Source organism: Lepisma saccharinum, chromosome 21, assembly GCF_977018435.1.
Source record: "Lepisma saccharinum chromosome 21, izLepSacc3.1, whole genome shotgun sequence".
NCBI lineage: Eukaryota > Metazoa > Arthropoda > Insecta > Zygentoma > Lepismatidae > Lepisma > Lepisma saccharinum.
In genome coordinates, this window is record NC_139249.1 from 45228562 (window position 1) to 45246647 (window position 18086).

At 37.3% G+C, this 18086-nt stretch overlaps 1 long non-coding RNA gene across 1 annotated transcript; it reads right to left on the reverse strand.

The window, feature by feature from the left end:
* Window positions 1-7785: 7785 nt before the first annotated feature.
* LOC146004305 (uncharacterized) lies at window positions 7786-17516 on the reverse strand. The gene is made up of 4 exons (XR_014443911.1): window positions 17476-17516; window positions 15618-15671; window positions 12565-12773; window positions 7786-8608 (listed from the first exon to the last, which is right to left on the reverse strand). It is a non-coding gene; the product is annotated as an uncharacterized LOC146004305 (long non-coding RNA).
* Window positions 17517-18086: the final 570 nt, after the last annotated feature.

Sequence of the window (18086 nt, forward strand, 5' to 3'; positions counted from 1 at the left end):
ATCACTGATTTGATTTATCGAATATATACATTAATTTATTCCTTTTATATTTATTCTTTATGTTCTTATAATAGATTCTATTGTTTCTCATCTTTCCAATTTGCTTTGTTCTTATTTATATAGTTATTCACGTATATTGTGTTAATTTTCAATTTTGCACGCCTGGTTCTGCTATCTCTCTCTATTCCGCTTTGGCAAACTATTTACATTATTTGGTCTTATTGGGTACGTAACAACTTTCATTACAACCTCTTCTCAGAAATTTTGAGAAAAAGTTTGTTGTATTTGTTTTATTGATTTAATCACTCTTTTGACTGTTTATCTTCTCTTGTCTGATGATTTCAGTGAAAATATATCATCTGGAAGCACAATATTGGAGTGTGAAAGGGAAGCCAATTTTAGCACTTCACAAAAAACATGTATTAAAGATAGCAAGTCTCTACCAGTAGTCCCATATTCCAGTGCTCACTTCAAATCAGAAGATACAAGCTGTGAGAAAACATTCGGTGCTTGAACATGCCATATGTGAAGTTGATGACATTTGTGGGAATGATTTGGATAATTTTGGACCTGTGATATCACCTGATACAAAACCTGATTCAATGAGAAATATATATATGGCAGAGAAGTCACAAGTCAAAGAAGAGGGAAATGCATTCAATTGGGAAGAAAATATATTGAATGTAGGAGAAGAAAGCAAAATTTCATTTGTGAAAAGAGAATATGTGAAGATGGATAAAGATGTGAAATATAATGATGAAGAAATCCCAACTATTAAAACAGAAGAAAGGAACATAATAAATCTGACGGATGTGGATTTGAACTACCCAGTAAAGGATGAAGATACTAATTCCAGGTAATCGAAAATATCTACATTATAATTTTCTTTACTATTGTCAATAAGATTTTTCCAATGTTAGTCAAAGAGTGTGTTGCAAAATTCTTTCACAGATTTAAGTCAAAATGGCACATAAAACATAGAAGAGAACAACTTGTGGTTGTTTTAATCGAAATTGGTAACTGCAATTTTGTACTATCTCTTCACTTCAACATGGACTCTTTTGGTTGCCCACTAGGTATATAGTTGACATTGAATTTCTCTTAATTGTTTTTCATGGCCTGTCTTATGCTTCACTTCAGTTCTTCACTGTTAGACTACTGTCACCCTGGGATGCCACAGCTGCTCTGGTGACATTTCTCCTGACATCTGTTGGGTCTGCCAATGGGATGTCATGAAAGAGTTCACAGACTAAAATTTACAGCTTATTGCAAAGTATGCTTGAATGCAGTGACACAACCACAGTGGAGTCAGGAGGGCATTGCAAGTTTAATCTTAGGTGGAAATAAATTACAAGAGAACAGGCAAGCAGGGGGGGGGGGAAGAGGCAAACATTCAAGTAAGAAGTAGGACTAACAATATCTAAGACTAGCCTGATAATATAGGATATTAAAGATGAAAATAATGTTAGGGAAAACTGATGCCAAATATCGACTGTCGTCTTCAAATCATATGACTGTCTCATTTCATAGGAATATGTGCTTCATGAATTGCACCAGTCATTGATCAAAGACAAACTCGTACAGGAACAAGCTTTGAATTCTATGTAAGCATTTTATCTTTCTCTTCATCATTTTTAATTACATATGATATCTACTATTTCATAATCTACAATTTCTACGAGGGGCATACTATAATGATTTACACTTTATTTTTTTCAGGTCCCATGGTCCACCATTCGAGAAGTGAGGACTGGCATATGAAACTACAAGTCTAGTCTACCAATTGCAGGCATCAGTGCCCAAAAAGGATTTCCAGTGTTCACACAGCAGCACGTTCCATACATCATTGTCAGCGGACTATTGGACAACATGGAAAGCGACTATAATGGTCAGCTTTGAACAAGCTGGTTTCAATGGACAGAGGGTGTGACCACAGCAGAGATTTACAGATGATCGGTGACAGTGTGTGGTGAACATGTGCCTTCACGGAAAACCATTTACAATTGGGTGGATGGCTGGAAAACAGGATGCACATCAACAGAAAAAGGGACAAGGGGCTCTGCTCACATTCACACTCACACGCTGCTGCCGTTGCACCGATGTCACGGATTTGGGAACCCATCTGGTGCACACTTTCACCATATTGAGGTGATTGTGCACGATTGGCTGCAGGGTGTTTCTGGACAGGCCCATGTTCACCTCCATTTCAGAAAACGTGATGCACGTGTTCTGAAGAATGACTTGCTCAACGTGTGTCATGTTTGTTGGTGTTGTGACAATCACTTTCCTTCCAGAACTTGTCCTTTTTTCTGTTGACGGGCATCCTGTTTTGCAGCCTTCCACTCAATTGTAAACGGTTTTCCGTGAAGGCGCATGTTCAGCACACACTGCCACCGATCATCTGTAAATCTCTGCTGTGATCACACCCTCTCTCCATAGAAACCAACTTGTCCAACGCTGGCCATTATAGTCGCTTTCCATGTTGCCCAATAGTCCGCTGACAATGATGTATGGAACGTGCTGCTGTGTGAACACTGGAAATCCTTTATGGGCACTGCTGCCTGCAATTGGTAGACTAGACTTGTAGCTTCATATACCAGTCCTTACTTCTCGAATGGTGTACCATGGGACCTGAAAAAAATAAAAGTGTAAATCATTATAGTATGCCCCTCGTACACGTGTGGTTGAAAAGCCACGGACACTTTTGTGTTGTAATGGCGTAATTTACTTTCAATGGGATCATTGCAACAATGCCATGGTTGATTAGGGCTTGATGCAGGCATAAGTTGTATTATGGGTGGGATAAGGAGGATGAATTGAGGCGTTGGCCTCAATCTGTGATTTTTTTTTTCCATAGGCCTCCCTGAAGGCCTTTCCAACTTCACTCTCATCCCTGACACACCAGTGTCTGTGCCTTCTGTCTTCTCCACACAATTGACAACCCTAGCAACACTGGGAGACCCATTGTGTCCAACTACATTTCACCCACTGAACTAATATCTGCCTTCGTAGACTCCCACCTCTCTAATCTCCAGTGTCTGTGCCTTCTGTCTTCTCCACACAATTGACAATCCTAACAACACTTGGAGACACATTGTGTCCAACTACATTTCCCCCACTGAACTAATATCTGCCTTCGTAGACTCCCACCTTCTCCAAGCCATGGCCTATCTCCTAATACGTATATATCTGGTCATGGAGACATACAACAAAGAGTGGGGTTTGACATGGTGACCACACTCCACCCCATATCTAACTGTTTGGATGATCTACCACCATGGGTGAGTGAGTGAGTTGGATTAGGTAGAAGTGAGGCCAGTAGAAACTTACATACAGAATGTCCCAAAATAGTGTTTACACTCTTTTGAAATATAATAATGGGAACACTAATAACACCAAGTATAAACTTTTTTTCTAGTCACATATCTTAAAGTTACAGATATTCATTTGCAGCAGTAAGTTGTCTGCAATGCTGTAGAACAGATCAACAAACAGCAAATATGGTTTCTGTAGGAAGGGAAGCACAGGAAGAGTCAATTGTATGTTTCATGTCATCCAATGACCATGATGGCTTTGTGGGGTACACATTATTATTCAGTTTCCCAGAGGTAGAAATCTAACAGTGTTAAATTGAGAAATCTGTGTTGTAGATACTTCTTACATTGCTCAAAAGAAAATTTGCTCACCTTTGCCACTTCGGGTATACAAATTCCTACCGCCTGGTGGGCTGTGATGGAACTAATATCAACAGAATACCTACACATGTTTACACACACGCACAGTGGTATGGGACCATTTTGAAATCAATAATATGCAAGCTATTTACCTGAACTATATGTCTTCTTAAAGTTTGGAATGTCCTCTACAAGAATGTCACTACTTTTCTACGTAGTCACTATGATTGTCCACACACAAATGCCTCCTGTCAGCGAAGAAATCAGGTATCTTCTCCCAGCAACAGCGATGCACATCTGCATGCACCTCGGCATCACATGTGTAGCAGTGTCCCTTCAGGTGCTCTTTCAGCCTCAGAAAAAGGAAAAAGTCACAAGGTGTGAGATCTGGGCTGTACTGTTGGTGGGGTAAAATCTCATGGAATTTGAGATGCTGCAATGCATTGTTCCGTACCTTGTGCTTTTGGAGCCAAGATGGCCATCATGTTATTCTCTGGACACTAGTGCCTACTGAAAGTGAGAGAGTGAAGAGTCTGTGAGGAGAGAAGCGATGCTGAACCAGAGATGTATTGCAGGTTGGCTGCAAATAATGTATATTTTGCGACGAATACATGTCGATGTAATTGAGTGTTTCATTTATGTGTATTAGTCTACCTACAGCACCATTACCTTCCTGGAAATGCCGAAACAAGAAAAGTGTCTTCTTGTTGGATGACGGGTGCGAACATGCATCCTGTGTTCGGATTGTGTGTGGGTGTGCATTGTCATATTGAGGAATTGCATCCTTGCGAGGCGTAACTTGCAGTAATCGTGCATGGAGTTTTTCCAAAGTCTTCATGTACCAATCGCAGTTTACAGTGGTTCCATGCTCCAAAAATTCTGTGTGGACTATGCCTTCAATTGGTGAATGGCATGAATCAGTTCATCCACCAAAGTGTTGCAGGGGAAGCACGAGAACTTTGACAAATATTTATTTTCTCCTGAAATTTATACTTACTAATAAAAATATATATGAATATCTTGATCTTCATAAAAAACTATGCATGATTTACTTAGTAACAAGATGTTCTTTTGTACAACCCTGACAAAATCTGAACATATAAGTAGAGGACAGTTCTGGCAACAGTACATTACTCACAGTCACAATGGTTGCTAGAATCCTGTGCATGCCTTCAAAAGGAAGTGCTGCTTTCAAAGAAAAAGATTGAAGATAAAAACATTGGTGATTGTTTACCTACACTGAGAATGGTGGTAGAAGGAACAGGACTACAATGAAGTGGAGCATTTCACACAACTTCATCCACTTCGAAAAGTACTTTCCACAGCCGACACTGCACAACTGAATGAGAGATTCGTTCAATGCAGACCCTCCATCAATGTTTTCCAAAGCAGAGGAGGAGCAGCTTACTGAACTTTCCTCAGACAACATAGTGAAGTATATGTTTGTTTCTATCTGCGACAATGTCTTAATTTTGGATCCATCCGCAAAGAATAAGTATCAATAGTTAAACAATAATGAGGCCTTACACATTATGCTTCCTTCTGCGACTTTATATTTTCATGAAACTGGACTTTCGACCATGACTGTGATCAAGTCCAAATAAAAATCAAGAGTAAATATCCAGACTGAGATGATCCTTGTCATTTCCAAATATATACCCAGATTAGTTATAATGGGTGCCACCAAGCAAGCTCATACAACTCACTGACTCAGCTAAACATTGCAATATGCCTGATATCCTGTTTTTTTTACTCTGTTTTTATCTCTCAGCTTATGAACATTAAAGAAAATTGCATCATCTGCATTTATCATTATGTTTTCATTACTTGTATGCATATATTAACACATGAACAGATTTTGTGTTGTTTTTTTATGGTCACATAACATGCATTTATCTATTATTGCTGATGGTAGGTGCATGGTGAATGCAGATTTTGGAATCTGAGGGGAACTGTGACAACAAAAACTTTGAAAACCCCTGGTGAATATTATTAAAATGAATGTTCGGAATTATCTAATATTCTCTGAGGCATATATCGTTATTCAATATTCTTCACAGTACTTCATATTATAACTCTGTACGAAAGTAGCATATGCTGGTTTTAACAAATGGGTAAACTACTACAGCTTTTCGCCTACACAGGTAAATATAATATGGAGGTATGTGCTATGAAATAAAACACCATACATTTAAGTGTTAAATTTCATGAAACTTGTATCAGACTGATTCCATTTTAAATCCCCCCAGGTAATGATTGGGCCTCTTCCATGGGTGAGTGGTAACGTCGTCGCCTTGTAATCAAGGTGTCCCAGGTTTGATACCCTGTAGAGCCACATACTGGTACAGATCCCACTTTAAACTGTAGGTCTAGTTCCGATTAGCCTTTCTGTGCATAAAGCAGACTTCAAACAAGAACCCCAGGCAATGACACCCACCATTCAGATTTTAATGAAACTTGGTGTATTCGTTAGTACTACCAAGGTATGAACAATTTTTCTTCTGTAGCCCTCATAATTCCTGAGAAACAGGGGGCTAAATTTCCTAATCTTGCATGGATCAGTCAATGCTGAGGCCATGGTGGGAGCCTACAGTGCTTAAGAGAAATAGTTGTATCTCGAAGTCAAAGTGGCATACCACTCTGAAACTTTTTTCTAAAGTTCATAAATATATGTATATTCCATAAAAAAAATTTCATAAAGATTCCTCCACTGACAATCGAGAAAAAACTATTGTATTGTTTATAATGTTGATTTTTTGTATGTCAACATCTCAGATTACTAAATTTGCATTATCATTATAAGGCAAAGCGGTTATCATGTAATTTTTTCCAAATTTAAGTTTAAGGTAAAATATATTCTGAAAGGCTATGAAATAAAATTAGTGAAATTTGCTGTGCTTATTAATCTATATTCTTTGAAACGAGGTTTATGTACATGCATACAGTCATTCTGTGCCAAATCATCACCAAAAAGAAAAAAGACAACTTTTCAACCTGACCATTTCATATTTTCATGAAATTTGGTAGGATGGTAGAAGACATGGAGTAACTTTTGCAGAAGAAACTAAATGAATATAACATCTTTTGAAGTCTTAATTATTCTTGAACCAAACAATAATATCTTATGTATTGTAAAGTTGATTGAGTTGCTTTATTTTACTTTGCCTTTTGTGCAAAATGATGAAGGAGACAGCAAACACTTACCACACGAAAATAAATAGTTTGATATATCATTAGGTTATTGCATTTTCAGTTGAAAAGAAAGAAGTGCACAGATTCACATGTATATATATGCATATATATATGTGCTATGTGCATCAGGCTCCGGCCACGTATGGATGCCATGTGAATTCACTTTCTGGATCTCCCTCACATGGAAACTTTCAGAAATTCTTACCAATAGTGTGTTTCTGTTTTAATATCAGATTAGCTAAATCAGATGCAGGTACAATGCATTCTATTCCTCTTACACAAACTCAATTTTTTATATCGTTTTCGCCAGCAATAATGGTAACTATGTGTTGTCACTTTCACAATACTTGTATATACTGTAAATGTTTGTATGGAAGGAGAAGTCCCACTGATAATGTAAGGAAATAGGACACTTTGTTTTGTACAATTCCATTGTTTACTTTCATAATGAATAGTCTCGAGAAGCATGTTTATGTATTTTTATCACCCATCAGAATGCTATGTGTTGACATTTGAGCATCGACCAAGCTACAAATTCACCTTGCCAAAATCTCACACATGTGTGCAAGGTTTAGCTTGTTTGCTCGTCAATGAAAACAGAAGTCATAATAATAATCTTTATTTATTCGTTGACCCCTTTTTGCATTGGTATGGATATCATCAGATACATGTAAATATAGATAAGATATAGTATAAGTGATATTACAGTATAAAAACATCACAGATACACAAATTTACATAAATTGAACATTTACAATATTAAAAACAATGAATGCATGATTTTTTTTTAAAGTTGGATACATTATTCCTTAAATTTATGTGATAGTATTTATAAACACTAAGCTCTATGAGATTACTAGACTTTTGTATCTCATCATTTAGTATGAAAATAATAGATTTATAAACAGTCAATATAAAGTCAAAATTTTGTTTTCACAAAAGGCAATTCTACATGTGGATCTGGATGGTATTTTGCATATAAGTCTAACAGGCCTTTTCTGTAGTGTAAATATTCTTTTTGTATGTACGTGAGCTGTTCCTCCCCAAGCTGTAATACAGTACTCTAAGTGAGGATAGTTAAGACCATAATATGGATTCATGATGATTTCCTTGATATGATACTGCGAAAGAATTTTCAACAGGTATAGGTTTTTGGTGAGTTTATCCAAGATATACTCAGTATGACATGCCCAATTTAGTTTTATCTTCGATGATCAATCCTAGAAATTTTAGCTGGTTAACATACTGTATTTCATTCTCATCTCAGTAGACCATCAAGTTATCTATCAAAGTTCTTCTTGTTGCCAGGGTTAAAAATCATGAAATTTGTTTTTTGATGGTTCGCATTTATTCTATTAGCGTTTAAGTACTGGGTTATTTGATTAATCGAGATGCAAATTTGTATTGTTTTTTGTCACAGGTGAGATACAGTACAAAACAGCAGTAAATTTAAAAGTTTAAATAATCTAATTGTATGGAAAATAACTTCTTCCTTTTAACTTAATTATGGATAATACTTGAATTTTTACGAAATAACAATTTTAGATTGTTCACTCACAAGATAGCATAAAGTTAAATAATATATTTGCTTTAACAGTGTTATATATTTGAAAATTCATCAAAAGTCGGTGTGCAGTAGACATCACTTATAATTTAACATCTCATAAAATAAACCATAAACTGCTAAACTCAAATTAATTTCTTCAGATGAACGAAGGTGAGCAGCATGCAGAATCTGGACTCTGAAAACAGGAGTAGAAGACAGTTTATTTAAATTTGTTTAGTATTTAACTCTCTTTGAGACTAATTACTTTCGAAATATTTCATGGAATTAAAGTGAACAGTAAAAAAGTAAAGCTTCTCATGAACATGTGAGTAAAAGCTAAAGATGGCTCCAAAAAAAGAAAAAGAATGCCTTCTTGACAGCTTACCGGTAATGTTGTCATCTTGTATTTAAGGGGTCCTAAGTTATATTCCTGGTACAGGTATACTGTACAGTGGATCGGATATACAGGGTGCTCAGAAATTCCCCTTACAAACTCCTAGGGCTATTGGAGGGGACTGAGTGGACAATATTTGGAATAGGAACACATGTCCAGAAACGTACAGTTTCGGTGCTACAATCATGACAATGTGTCGAATGTGACTGTTGGTATGCAACGGGGTAAGTAGTACATGATGTCCCAGGTTCGATACCCGGTGGAGGCACATAGTGGTTCGGATCCCACTTTAAATTATAGGTTCATTCCCGATTAGCCTCACTGTGCATAAAGTGGACTTAAAATACCAACTCAAAAAAGTAGTACATGACGTCAGAAGATCACCTGATGACCTAAAGTGTAATCATTTATTACAACCATGTCAAATGAATTGTTACATAAGGTACAGAATTGAATGAGGTGTGACTCAGTACATAATACAAACAAATTTATTTGGTAACAATGCCAAGGGAACAAAATACAAATGTACTATTCATTGGTCACAATGATACTTGTGTCGACAGTGGAACGCAACAATTTGTGTTTGTCTTCCGCACTGGATATGTCGCATACGGCACTGCTCAACTAAAACAGTGGCTCGGTGTGACGACCGCCAAATTCGTTGCACACATTGTACCGACGAATCATGTTCTGGTACACTCGCTCCATCAATCCTGGTGTCCCGTCAATCTCTTGTGCAGCGAACATTACTCGTGCCAGCAGTTCTTCCTCAGGAGTATCGTACACCATACTCTTCAAACAATTCCACAAGAAATAGTCCAATGGCGTTAAATCCGGCGATAGTGGGGACAAGGCGATTGGGCCACCTTGGCCTATCAACCATTGGCCGAATCTTTGGTTAAGATGGTTAGCGCACCGTGTAATGTGAGGTGGTACACCATTGTGCTGAAACCACAGTTCCTGAAAGACGTTCAATGGCACCGCATCCAAGATCAGGGCCAAAACTTCCTGTAGGAAGATCAAGTACGCAGCACCCGTTAGCCTGGCTGGAAAAAGGTACGGCCCGTTCACAAGACTGTCCAGAATACCTACCCACACATTTATAGCAAATCAGTGCTGGAATCCCCGGACATACGTTTTCGTCTGTCCAGACATGACTGTTTCGAGAATTGAGAACACACTCACTAGTGAATTTACATTCATCTGTGAACAGAACTCGACATTGAAACTGGGGCTCGTCAATGAAGCGGTGCAGAAAACACGTGCAGAAGTTAACACATTCGGGTCTGGCCTCATAATACAGCATTATTACCTCTGGTCTGCGGTTTTTGGTTGTTTTTCAAAAAATCATAGAAAAAATATTTTTCATTTGTTTTTATTAAACCACATATTTCTTAAATCTACAAAACTTCCTCTTTTCAATGAACAAAAATTTCTTAAATTTTATTTTCATTTTCAGACGTTTTTTAATATTTTTTTCAGCAATGTTTTGTGAAGAAGAAAAAAGTACAACATTGTAACAAATGTTAATATAGAGATATTTTAAGTTCGTAATCTGGAAATTTCAATAATTAACTACATAAACTATCCATACATCTTTTGAATCTTGCATAAGAATACTTCTTATGTGCACATAACAAAAAATAATTACAAATTACAAGTAATTATATTTTGTATGAAAAAGTGGCTGCAGGACAGGACCAGACGATGTAGCAGTTGGTTCTGCGTCATCTGTAAAAATTAAAGAAATAAATAAATAAACTAAATAAATAAAATACATTGTCATTTTACATACACTATATAAAATAATAAATGGAAAAACTAAAAATACATCAGTGCATCTTGGAGAATCAAGGAAGAGGCAAGATGAATAGACCAAAAAAATTACCTCTTCTCACTTCATTCATAAAATACTAGAGTTTGCAACACTGTTTATATTGTCGACAATAATTATTACGAATATAACCTACCTTCCAAATCTTCAAATTCATCTGCATCATCAAAATTGTCGCTAACTTCAAACTCTGAGGCGGAATCCTCTATGCAGTCTGGATCTAACGACGCCATCAACCCGACAACAAACAGTCGCAGGTGCGAGATAAAAATAGCACATGAGTCACCTAGCGGTCGGAATTTCAACAGAGGGGCTTGAATGAACACGCGCATGAGATGAACTATGAGCATAGCCCATCGTTCAATCAGCAAAGCGATTGCATACCGCAGGACGGGCTATGCCCGTCGTTCGTCCACATTGACTTTAAGTGCACTGCGGGCTATGCCCGTCGTGAGACCCCAATGTGTTAACACGTGCTGCATAATCGGCTGGTCTCATAGCCTGTACCCTTTGATGGTGGTAAGAATGTAGTTGTTGCTCATGCAGAACCTCCTACACGATGCTGCTAAAAACACCCATTGCACGCGCAATTGTTCGCGTACTTTTTGACGGGTCCTGTTCAACGTGGTGCAGTACAGCCTCTTCCAATTTGGGTGTGCGGTGTCTCTTTGGAGCACCACAGTCCTTCCTGTCGGCGGTGAAGGTACCTCGTTCTCTAAGCCATTGCGTAATGCTGGCAAAAAGAGTATGCGATGGAGTCTTACGTTGTGGATAACGATCTTGATACAGCCGACGAGCTGCTGTTCCATTCCCTTGCGCTGTGCCATACACAACGATCATGTCCGTGTATTCTGCAAACGTTTACTCAACCATGTTCATCGCAGACCCACAGGCACGTGAATGGGGATCAGGGCAGGATACCACAGCAGGGTAGACGTCGCGTGCCATCAGGTGATATTCTGATGTCATGTACTGCCCACCCGGTTGCATACCAACACAGGCACATCGAACATATTGTCATGGTTTTAGCACGGAAACGTTAAGTTTCCGGACATGAAGTCCTATTGAAAATATTGTCTACTCAGTCCCCTCTACTAGACCTAAGAGTTTGTAAGGGGAATTTCCGAGTACCCTGTATTTAAAGCAATAGTGGCATCAGGCTTTCTGGGTGGGATGGTCACTGGATGACTGTCAAAGATTTGAGTGGCCACATCTTCAAAGAAAAATGTGTGTTGATATTTACATTGTTGTTGCGTGGTCCAAATACGGTTCCCATCATTTAGGAGGACATTAAAGATAATGTCTCCCCAGAAAGTATTCCTTGCTCTCCTCATTTATTTCAGGGGAGGGGAGGGGGCATTGTCACTGAAAGCCACCTGAAAATATTTTGCTCACCCAATCAAAATTTTCAGAGAATGACACTGGGAATGCTACTACAAAACTACGATCTAAAAGCATTCTGTATGTGAAAATAAGTATGTTAGTAGTCATAGGCTTTGCCAAAGTATGACAACCTGTCCCCATTCCTCTTCCTGCCAGAAGCACAGCATGTACTGGAATTGACAATCCCTCTTCTCGACTATCTTAGCTAAAAAAAAAAAAGTCTGCCTTTGTCTGGGCATTGTCACTGCAATGACTAGTGGCATTTATATGGTGGAGGGGCCAAGGGCGAAAAATAATATACTAATGAACCTTTTGTGAGACTTGCAATGTTCAAGGAAACAAGGAAAGATTTAATGGATGGAAAGTTGCAAGAAGCTTAGCAACTCTGAACTAGCCTTTCATTGTTGGTGTACCAACAAGGTGAGGTTCGACCAACATTGGACATTTTCGTCGCTACTAAATGAGGCAAGTGTACTTCAGAACTAGATTTATGACTAGGGACACACAAAGGCCATCATACTCTGTCCTGGAGACTACTCACTATATGCCCCGGGCATTCTGCTGCTCCCTCTGAATGCGATGCCAGCATTCCAGCTTGATCTCCCTCCGAACGCGGAACTTCTCCAGCGGTAGGTAACGCCTCACCTGCAGGGCCAGCTGGTAGAAGGGCTTCTGCTCGTCGAAGGACATGTTCCTCCAGAGCTCAGCTGCCATCTGACACAACTCCTTGGGCGTCTTTTCTGGGTTCTCCTGAGGGTAACACAACGACAACATTGTCAACCAGTTCATGTGGAGAGAATTCAACTTTAGCTTCCAAGTGGATGACATTTATTTCAGTATCCTGGTAAATGCAGTACTGAAAATGGGGAAGTCATCTTCTAAAGAATAATTTGCATAAACACCTCTCTCCTTCTGCTTAATTGTACCCATTTTAAGCCATAAAATTATTCCCTGCCTAACCCCAAAGCTCAACCAAGCATCCTCCTATCTAGGAATTTCCATTTCAAGCACTAGGAATACACACGCAGTCAGGTAATATATACATTTGTACCCTCTTTGGTCGGAAATAAACCCACATTACTACTATTAAAATAATATAACTAGAAGAAAGCATTAGTTTAATACCAAAACTACACATTCAATTCCTCACATAAATATATCTTCCCTGAACATTCACTGCCCTGAATTTTCTTTTTTTAACAAATTGCTATTGCATTTTGCAAAAAAATATATTAGTGACTTTTCTTCTACATTATATATAACTATATTTTCTTAAAGAAGGAGTAATACAAATGAAGTAACACCTACGATCTGTATAAACAGAAGTAGTTCATCAGCTCAGTATTCTTTTACAAGGAGAATGGTGAAATGGTAAACCTTCAGATCACTGGCATATACAAGGGGAGTTGATGGGGCTGCAGACTCTACCGACATTTTTAGAAAATCAAAATTTCCAAATGAAAGCAGTAAAGAAATCAGGAAAAACCAATGTGTTTATGAAAACTCCACTTATCATCATCATCATCATCATCCTTTGCCGTTTCCTGTCTCTGGCTGGGTCGGCATAGAAGTCAAGCTTCTCCACTTTTTCCTGGTCTTCCACCACTACTCTGTTTCCACGGTGTTCCAATCTTGTCCTCTTCTCCTAACACTCTCTGCTATCTGTTCATTCCACCAACATCTTGGTGTCCCCCTTGGCCTTATTCTCACTCCTTGTGCATTGTAAGCTCTTACTGGTAGTCTTTCTGCATCCATGCTCTTCAGGTGTCCCAACCATCTCATCTGTACCTGATCTATCCTGTCCTGAAGCTTCACCACACCCACTGTCTGTCGAATCTCCTCAGTCCTTATTCTACCCCTTCTAGTCTTCCCCAATATACTCCTTAAAAATTTCATCTCCACCGCCTGCATCTTTCTTTTGTCTCTCTCTGTCTTTGTCCAAGTCTCTGCTCCGTATGTAATTATTGACACATAGTATGTGTTATATACAGGCCCGTATCTAGGATTTTTGTGACTGAGGGGCCATACACAAAATAGTTCAAATAGTTTTGTGTTCCGCAAAGCAACAATGTTTTCAAAATTCCTTCAATTTTCTTATTCGAGCGCCATTGAAAAGTCATGATAATTTTATGTTTAGAAAATAATATGTTTATAAATTAATTGTTGCGTATTAGCAATTATCATTACAATAAAGAACATGTCTAAATGTGAGTTAACAAAAAAATAAAAAAAAATAATTAGACATTTTCGCATCACGACTGCAGTTTAAAAGGATTTTTTGGACTGTCCTAACGTCTAATAGCGTTGCACCAATGATTATAAAACTAATACTACCCAATATTGTAGACTGGAGACTTCTAGTGAAATTTTACATATTGAAAAATCGACGATGTTTTTTTCGTAGTTTTTTATAGGTTCACACTTATATATTTCAGGGTTCGAGGGGGGTATGGGCACCATTGCCCCTCCCTGGGTACGAGCCTGGTTATATATTACCTTCTTGGATTTCATAGGTCCACCAACAATTTGTCCTCTCCACCCTTACCTAGAACGCAGTTACGTGATATACACTTTTACATTTCCAGCCCTCTCTGGAAAAATCTTGTGTATACTAGCACTTCTGATGTAGTATTTTAAGCCCTACAACCTTCTTGCATTAAAATTATATTACTATTTGATTTCATCCAACATTCACACATGTCGCAAAATACTGTAAAGTAGTTCTTGATAATAATGTGACTACACACTGCTATTCTAACAAGTCAGGCATGTATCCAGCATACCCCCTTTTAATTCACACCATAATTTTGGTTTGGTTTATTTTACTTCGCTTTTCTGATAATTTCCGCTAATCAAGAAGATGATGATGAGTGATGATATGATGAAATTTGATGAAAGGACGCTCACAACACCCATGCCCAGGCCAGGTTTTGAACCCAGGAGCCCTGGTGTTGTAGTGTGCTGTGCTAAACACTCCGTCACGGAGGTCAGCCGCGCCACAACTTTGGAGAGAAGTGTGAATGATATTTTGATGAGACCAGGAAAACCACTTATGAACCTAAGAATGCAGTTGATCTTGAAAATGGGCCAAGTATCCAAATAATATTTTTTTCCTTCAAGTTATTAACATAATTATGTACAAAAATTCTAAGCAAGATTAACATATTTAATGAATTACCATGTTTGCAATAAATATTTGACATGTGAGTAGTACAACTATCACTTTCACTACTTAAAGTTGAAAAACTACAATTATTTCAAGGCAAATATATTCTAAGGTATGGAAACTTTGTTTCCCCTGTTGCGAACTAAATTATAATATGAGAAAGAAAACCTAAGATGTAAATTTTCCTGTTACCCACTTGAACTTGAACATTCCTGAAAAGTGGACTTTTTCCTAACGAACTCGTAAAGAAACTAAATAATTGCAACAACAGAAATAATAGCAACATTAAAAATTAATATAAAGCATAATCATACTAATACAAATTGTAATACATTAGCACTTTAGTGTTTTATCGGATGCAAGTAATATGAAATCTTTCCTTCACACTATAATATTAAAAATATTTTCCAAAGTAAAAAGTTACTAACCCATTTGATTCCAGCCAATAAATTGAGAAATGGCTTGTTGTAGCGAACTTTCTTCTGCAAAGAAACAGTCAGTATTAATGCTAGATTTTAAAAAAATGTACAAGAATAATACTATAAAGCTTGTCTACTTCATGTATATAATCTATTTCATGCTGTTATAAGTAAACGGTTTTCCTGAATACACACTATATTCAATGAGAAAATGTAGGTTTGAGAATCTTTTCAGTGTTAATTGCACAAAAAATTGATGGGAATTACATGTTATTAAATATCACAAAATATTGACAGACTACATAAAAGAGAGGATGATATGCTTTACGGCACTGGTTCCCAAGGTATGCGCTGCAGTGCTCTGGGGTGCCGTGGCTGGCTTACAGGGGCACTGTGAAATGGTCCAATATTTTAACTGAAATGATTACTTGTTAGTCTACGGAGGGTTTTAGTACTTTTTACATATAATATTTTTCTGAATTTCAAATATGTGTTTAATTTTTTTTTACTTAAGGCAAGCAACCTAACCACACGAATTGAGTGTTGCTTGTGTTAGATGGGCCTATACATTCTGACTTTTGCGCTGCGGAAAAATCTTGAAACACTAAGGGTGCCATGAAACGAAAAGGTTTGGGAACCACTACTTTCCAGAATTCTGAAATCAATGAGTAAACATTGTTGGAGTGCATTGACACATAGCTATGCCTATTTCGCACCCTGCAAAGTATGAGGAAAAATCCTCTGATCTAAAATCCCTGCCTGAAAGTTAAAAAAAGGGGGAGGGGTGTAATCGAAGGGTAAAAGTGCAAGGTTGAAGAGAGTTCTGCACAGGACACACACACAGCACATTAAAGCTAAGGAGAAATTAAAAATTGTCTCAGATGAGTGTAAAAGGCCTGTGCTTCTCTAAAAGCTAAAAACATTATTTAAAACACTGTCATCATATGGACGGGTTAAAGGTACAGTAGTGTAAGTCACTTTTTTTAAAAAAAAAAAAAATAGTCTGACTCACAGAACTTTGCTGATCAATACAACAGCTGTTTCCTTTATCTCGAAACCTTAAACTGTCGTCTGTTGACAGTTGAATGAATCTCTGACTTACTTCACGTTTTTTGTTAACAGATTAACTTATCTTGATCTGGTTTCTGTGTCTAAGTCTCTTTCTTTAAAATTGACTTACACCACTGTAACTTTAACCCATCCATATCCAACATAGATGGTAAACAGTTAAGAAGGTTAAAAGTTCGTCTGAGGACATTAAAATCAGCACATTCCATAAGAATAAGCTGCACACTTAAAATAAACTTACATACACGACAGATTGGATGGTCCAGCCCTTAAGGCAAATAACGACGGGTGAAATTCCTGTGCGTTTCACTATATTACCGCTTTCATATAAAACAAAAAAATATTATTGTTGGTTTTCTTAAACAATATTACCACAATCGTGCAAGTTACCAAAATCATGCATGGCTATTATAGATTAAAATAATTAGTTTTTACATTAAGGATAATTAAGTTTTTTTAAATTAAACATGAAGCAAACATTTTTAAAATTTGTCTTCATTCTTCTGATTCCTAGCCAACTCAATATTTATTACATAATAGCTAGATTGTAAGTTTTGTTCTTATTTTCTTCTGATGTAACATCAACATCGCTTTATTTTTACGTACAAATTATAAAAAAAGGTATTGAAAGGTCATAGGTTAATCATGAGGTTGGTTGTATTCTGGTAGAATACTTGCACATCATCAAATATTCTGGCCATTTAAATGCATCTTATATAAGTAGAAAATTTTTTGAATTAGCCACATTTAGTATATTTAAATTGGAAATCATATATTAAAACTAATTATTAATAATTACTTTTGCTGGCATTTTTCTGCTGTCGCCCTCAGTTGTTTTTTTTTATTAATTGCTGGAATAGCTCTGTTACTAAGCAATTTTCGATAATAGCTTGGCCGTCAACAATTTAAGCAGTTTCTGTCCAAAACTCCCCTGATTTAATACTGCTATTAATTTTATTGTTAATTTCGTAGTAATTCAACAAGTTTATTCACTATGAATCCTTCTTATGTACATCCATTTTTTCTGAAAGGATTATTATTATTAGCAGTGAACAAATTATGAACATTTCAAAAAGATAAAGAAGCACTTTGACGAACTCTGTCCAAAGACTTGTCAACAGGGAGAGTTGGTTCAACTTTTCAAAATTATACCCTCTGATAGACACATTTCGTTCACAACTCGACAATCGTTTTGAAAACATGAAAGCAGTTGTAGACAAGTAGAAAGTGTTACAAACTTCCAGTGGCGTGCCCATGATTTTCGGAAAGGGAGGTTAAGTATATTTTTTTTAGTATTCAGCTCTCATTTTGCCATCTTTTCCTGCCTTTGACATTCTCTTTTGTAAGCATACTATGCTGAATGGGGAGAAGGGGAGGGAATGACCCCATCAAAGACCAACTCTACAACGA